Source organism: Schistocerca americana, chromosome 6, assembly GCF_021461395.2.
Source record: "Schistocerca americana isolate TAMUIC-IGC-003095 chromosome 6, iqSchAmer2.1, whole genome shotgun sequence".
NCBI lineage: Eukaryota > Metazoa > Arthropoda > Insecta > Orthoptera > Acrididae > Schistocerca > Schistocerca americana.
In genome coordinates, this window is record NC_060124.1 from 398,975,497 (window position 1) to 398,982,195 (window position 6,699).

The 6,699-nt window shown below is 46.3% G+C and overlaps 1 pseudogene; it reads right to left on the reverse strand.

Annotated features, from left to right (window-relative positions):
• Positions 1–4,641: 4,641 nt before the first annotated feature.
• Positions 4,642–4,759, reverse strand: LOC124620687 (annotated as a pseudogene).
• Between the last annotated feature and the right edge of the window lie 1,940 nt (positions 4,760–6,699).

A 6,699-nucleotide genomic window follows, 5' to 3' on the forward strand; every position in this document is an offset into this window, starting at 1 on the left:
TTTCCTAAAACCGTGCTGGTTTCTGCAGATGAGCTTCTCAGAGTGTAGACAGGTCATTATGTCTAAACACAAAATATGTTCCATGATTCTACAACAAATCGATGTCAGCGGAAACTGACAAGAGTGAAACTATACGACAGTAGAATCAACAGCATTCCAGTAAACGTAAGTCCGCACGCGAGAGAACTCCATATACATATATTGTCACGAGTTCAGTTGTCGTCCTAGTTAGTACAAATGTGTTTGCAACGTAAACTTTCAATTAAGTCACCAATTAATTAGACACAAATTTCTGCCACGACCTACTTTAAAATGAAATACTATTCTAGTTCAGCAAGTGACCCATTACAATTTACTCTATGTACACTCCTACCTGTTCAAAGAGGTGTACCACGTGACGTCTTCGCATTTGGATGCAATAGTGCACTCGCCTCTTCGGTGAGTTACGAATTCTGTCCACCCCCCCCCCCCCTCCCGTTCTAGTCATAAAGATTAACAAGGCTGCGCGATTCGCTTCTGCACATTTTCAGCCACTTTCAATGGGAGTGCTATACACTTGACGTCTGAGGTAGAGAATTAACGTTCTCTTAAATCATATTGGCGCCTTAGATTTCTTACGTCAGTAGCAAAATGCTGGAGCCTATTATGCACTGACCACTTCCTCTCTCATGAACTACGGGTGAAATTTGAGTCTAGTTATATTGGGACTTAACCGAAAATTTTATTTCAAATATATTTGCACTACCTAGGTAAATACACTCGAAGAAAAAGAAAAAGAAGAAGGAAGGAAGGAAGGAAGAAAGAAAGAAGGAACAGAACCCGAAGATGCAGATTGGTCACAAATTGATACTCATGCAGGTAAGGACGGAGAAAGCAGAACTGTAACTAACTTTAGTCATTCTTGTAAGGAAACTTGCTGCAAAAATTTGATCTACTTAGGCACAGGATATGAGTTACCAGAATTCGCAGTAGTGGAATACTGTTGCAATGCTGATGATCTTCAGTTTCGTCTTCGTTGGACGAACCACAGCTATTATTTGGTGAGATCTGTGCATTCCTAAAGACATACTTGCATGTGCGACCGCAACTGCTCAACGTTTTTATCGTGCTTTAGTGTTACTACCTTTCTTTGGAAAAAAAAGGAAAAAAACAGCAATAAATCATGTCGCGAAAATAAATTGTAATCTGTAAATTATTTATTCACACAGGCTATCCGGTCATGAATATCAAAACGCAATCCATTTACTTACAGCCGTGGCTTTTTTACTTTCTTCAATAGAAGAGTCCAGTGTACTCAGCCGGCCGCGGCGGTCTCGCGGTTCTAGGCGCGCAGTCCGGAACCGCGCGACTGCTACGGTCGCAGGTTCGAATCCTGCCTCGGGCATGGATGTGTGTGATGTCCTTAGGTTAGTTAGGTTTAAGTAGTTCTAAGTTCTAGGGGACTGATGACCACAGCTGTTAAGTCCCATAGTACTCAGAGCCATTTGAACCATTCCAGTGTACTCACCTGAAACAAAAAAAAATCAAAAATTAGTATGCAGTTTATCAATACGCACGACAAAAGGATGTACGAACCTTGAGCAGAACTCTGCATACATATACAGGGTGAGTCACCTAACATTACCGCTGGATATATTTCGTAAACCACATCAAATACTGACGAATCGATTCCACAGACCGAACGTAAGGAGAGGGGCTAGTGTAATTGGTTAATACAAACCATAAAAAAATGCACGGAAGTATGTTTTTTAACACAAACCTACGTTTTTTTTTCAAATGGAACCCCCTTAGTTTTGTCAGCACATCTGAACATATAAACAAATACGTAATCAGTGCCGTTTGTTGCATTGTAAAATGTACCAAACCTCCGTTGTTCGATCGTGTGTATTGGACAGCACCGAATTACGTACGGATCCAAAGGGAACGGTGATGGACCTTAGGTACAGAAAAGACTGGAACAGCACATTACGTCCACATGCTAACACCTTTTTGTTGGTCTTTCTCACTGACGCACATGTACATTACTATGAGGGGTGAGGTACACGTACACATGTGGTTTCCGTTTTCAATTACGGAGTGGAATAGAGTGTGGCCCGACATGTCAGGCCAATAGATGTTCAATGTGGTGGCCATCATTTGCTGCACACAATTGCAATCTCTGGCGTAATGAATGTCGTACACGCCGCAGTACATCTGGTGTAATGTCGCCGCAGGCTGCCACAATACGTTCTTTCATATCCTCTGGGGTTGTAGGCACATCATGGTACACATTCTCCTTTAACGTACCCCACAGAAAGAAGTCCAGAGGTGTAAGATCAGGAGAACGGGCTGGCCAGTTTATGCGTTCTCCACGTCCTATGAAACGCCCGTCGAACATCCTGTCAAGGGTCAGCCTAATGTTAATTGCGGAATGTGCAGGTGCACCATCATGCTGATACCACATACGTCGACGCGTTTCCAGTGGTACATTTTCGAGCAACGTTGGCAGATCATTCTGTAGAAATGCGATGTATGTTGCAGCTGTTTGGGCCCCTGCAATGAAGTGAGGACCAATGAGGTGGTCGCCAATGATTCCGCACCATACATTTACAGTCCACGGTCGCTGTCGCTCTACCTGTCTGAGCCAGCGAGGATTGTCCACGGACCAGTAATGCATGTTCCGTAGATTCACTGCCCCGTGGTTTGTGAAACCCGCTTCATCGGTATACAGGTAGAACTGCAACGCATTCTCTGTTAATGCCCATTGACAGAATTGACTCGATGATTAAAGTCATCACCATGTAATTGCTGATGTAGCGACACAAGAAACGGGTGAAAGCGGTGACGATGCAGTATGCCCATGAGACCACTTTGACTCAGTCCACCGGCTCTCGCAATGTCCCGTGTACTCATGTGTGGGTTCATGGCAACAGCAGCTAACACACCAATTGCACCCGCTTCTCCTGTGACGGGCCTGTTACGGACCCGTTTGCGTGCTACGACCATACCTTTTGCATACAGTTGGCGGTAGATGTTTTGCAATGTGCGGCACGTTGGATGCTCTCTGTCCGGGTGCCGTTCTGCATACACCCTGCAGGCTTCAGCTGCATTTCGTCGACACTCGCCATAGATGAGTATCATCTCCGCCTTTTCAGAGCTCGAATACACCATGGTCACAGTTCCTACAACACTACACTATCACAGACGTCTGGTAACACGGTGTACTAAAGGTGGTCTGCGTGCGGAGACGAATGCAGAATAACAATAGCAGCAAGCGCTACATGCGGACACTGCGACAGCTAGACCAAACCACAACAGTGCACTACAGCCACACTCGTAAACACGGTCGTCATCGTAAACATGTCCCTGCAGATGCTGCTAGCCGACCGTGGCCCGTGTTTGTTACAACACGCAGCTGAACGTCGGAGGTTTCAAGCGTCAACTTTAGGTTACAATATCTCCGGATGTAATTAACATTTTACAATGCAACAAACGGCACTGATTACGTATTTGTTTATATGTTCAGATGTGCTAACAAAACTAACGTGGTTCCATTTAAAAAACGTAGGTTTGTGTTAAAAAACATACTTCCGTGCATTTTTGTATGGTTTGTATTAAACAATTACACTAGCCCCTCTCCTCACGTTCGGTCTGTGGAATCGGTTAATCAGTATTTGATGTGGTTTACGAAATATATCCAGCGGTAACGTTAGGTGGCTCACCCTGCATATCTGCCAAGGATAGTAAACACGGGATGGGTCGATACCACGACATAAAGTCTTTCCGAATTTCATTCCGTGATCTGAGTTGGACAGTCATTATGCCTCGCAGATACCCAAATGTCAGCATCAGAGAGAGGACGCGTAGTTGGGCTCAAAGAAGCCGGTTGGAGTTTCCTCCCATAGGAGACTGCTACGGTCGCAGGTTCGAATCCTGCCTCGGGCATGGATGTGTGTGATGTCCTTAGGTTAGTTAGGTTTAAGTAGTTCTAAGTTCTAGGGGACTGATGAACACAGATGTTAAGTCCCATAGTGTTCAGAGCTATTTGAAGCCTCCCATAGGAACTTACCACCACCATGCTCGACTGAAGCTATACGAGGGGTGGTGCATCTATTAGCTAGTAATGGTTCATATCCCAAACATCTGCCTGGAGTAGGACGTGTTAACACACTAATCGGTGTATGTGGGTAACAAGTTTCCGCTGATCATACAGTTTTCAGTTGTCCCTGTTTTCAGGTAGAGAGAAACGGAGGTATACTGTGATTTGCAAAGAATTTTAAAAGAGAGACGACAATTAATTTAACTGCATTTCTTATGTTAAAGCTCTTTCTCAGCTACCAGTCTTTAAGATGTCCACTTAATTTTCAACATTCCTCTACACCACCAGATCTGAAGATAGCTATGTTATTAGATAATCTTAAAGGACTCGTATGAATTTGTTATAAAAACTAAAACTCCTCCCAAACAGGGCATGAAAGCCCAACAGTACCGGCCGGCCGCCGTATCATCCTAAGCCCACAGGCGACATTGGATGCGGATATGGAGGGGCATGTGGTCAGCACACCGCTCCCCCGGCCGTATGTCAGTTTCCGAGACAGGAGCTGCTACTTCTCAGTCAAGTAGCTCCTCAGTTTGCTTCAAAAGGCCTAAGTGCACCCCGCTTGCCAACAGCGCTCGGCAGACCGGATGACCACCCATCCAAATTGTAGCCCAGCCTGACAGCGCTTAACTTCGGTGATCTGACGGGAACCGGTGTTACCACTGCGGCAAGGCCGTTGGCATGAATTCGTTATAAAACAGATAAATAACGAATAGAGGTAGGTCCAAGCTATGTATTAAAACTTGCTGCATGTATCCGTACGATTTTGCTGCGGAATCTTGGACTGTTCTTAGTATTCGCCATAGGCCAATAATAAGGAAGTAAGCAGAAGGGGGGAAAGATATTGCAGCAGCGCAGCAGGTAAGTCATGGCCCCTAGGGGCGGCGGCGGCGGTAGGGGCATTCCGGGAATACGGGCAGGGGTTGGGCCACAGATTCCGCCAAGCGCACAGCCGCCGCCTGGGTCGATGCCAGTAAACAAAGCGGCCAGCCGACACCGCCTCGCGCTCAGGGGCCCAAGTCGCACGTCTCAAGGCAGAAAGAGCGCAGCTCCCGGGACGGTATTGTGTGTGTGTGTGTGTGTGTGTGTGTGTGTGTGTGTGTGTGGGTGGGTGGGTGGGTGGGTGGGTGGGTGTGGGTGTGTGTGTGGGTGTGTGTGTGTGCTTCGATCTTCTGATAGTTGTTTTAGAACTGGGAACAGGGTTCCATTCCACACTGCTCTGTATTCATCCAGTACTTCTTTTTCTTCCACTATCGCTGTTTGTATATTTCACTACCCTTCCTGGAGCCCGCCCCTTGGCCGTGCGGTCTAATGCACTGCTTTCCCGGCGGGAAGGCGTACCGGTCCCCTGCACGAATCCGGCCGGCGGATTACTGTCGAGTGCCGATGTGCCAGTCGGTCTGTGGATGGTTTTTAAGGCGGTTTTCCATCTGCCTCGGCGAATGCTGGCTGGTTCCCCTTATTCCACCTCAGTTACACTATGTCGGCGATTGCTGCGTAAACACTTTCTCCACGTACGCTACGCCATAATTACTCTACCACGCAAACATTAGGGTTACACTCGTCTGGTGTGAGACATTCCCAGGGGGGTCACTGGGGGCCGAACCGCACAAAAACCCTGGGTTCGATGTGGGGCGGCGGTGGGGTGAGTGGACTGCTGTAACTGGTCGTGGGGCTGTGAACCACTGAGGGCTGCGGTGGGGACGAGGCCTCACGGTCGTTTCTAGGTCCCCAGTTCCATACAATGAACTCTCTGGAGGGTGTTGATACGCAACTTTGTTAAAGAAGTTAGTTAACAGAGTTAATGGAATTACAGCATGTCCAGGGCAATTTACATGAACTCTACATAATAACTTGTTCTAATCCAAGAAAAGGTCGCGCAGTAATGTGTCATTCCATATCCCGTATCATATTTTAAAGCCCATTTGTACAGTCCCGGAAGTAATCTCTAAATTTATTGGTAAGAAACAAATGAAACCAATTTTTGAAGGTAAACATACAGAATTACTACTTCAGGAAGAATGAAAAACATTAAATTTTTTTTTTAAAGTAGGTGTGCTGAATAATCAATACTTCTACCCCACAAGTAAGAGATGCGACTGAAGCTGACTATGCGTCGGAGGGGAGGAACACACGGAAACTGTTTTTTTCTTGCACCGCTAATGATGGGTGCTGGGTACTGGTAAAAGCGAGAACTAGCAGGCGCATACATTGTGTGTGTGTGTGTGTGTGTGTGTGTGTGTGTGTGTGTGTGTGGTGGCGAGTGTATTAGACAGAGAAAGAGAGAGAGAGAGGGAGGGGGAGATGGGAAGGGGAAGACGGAGAAAGAGAGAGAGGGGGAGACAGAGAGAGAGGATATGGGTTTCCAGATGTCACAATACTGTATGAGGCGTGAATTGCTTAGGGTCTACGACAGTACATGCAGCTTACTGTAGTTATTAATTATTTCTTACATAATTGCGATGCATAAACTGCATTTCCGGTGTCTCTCTGCAAATATCCGGGGAAACGTAGCACCGACCATCATTATTTAATGTCAGATAGCCTTCGCCAGGAAATGAATACGCCCGGGAGCAACTCCAAATTCAGAAACGACACAATCATTTCGAAAGAGATAGAAC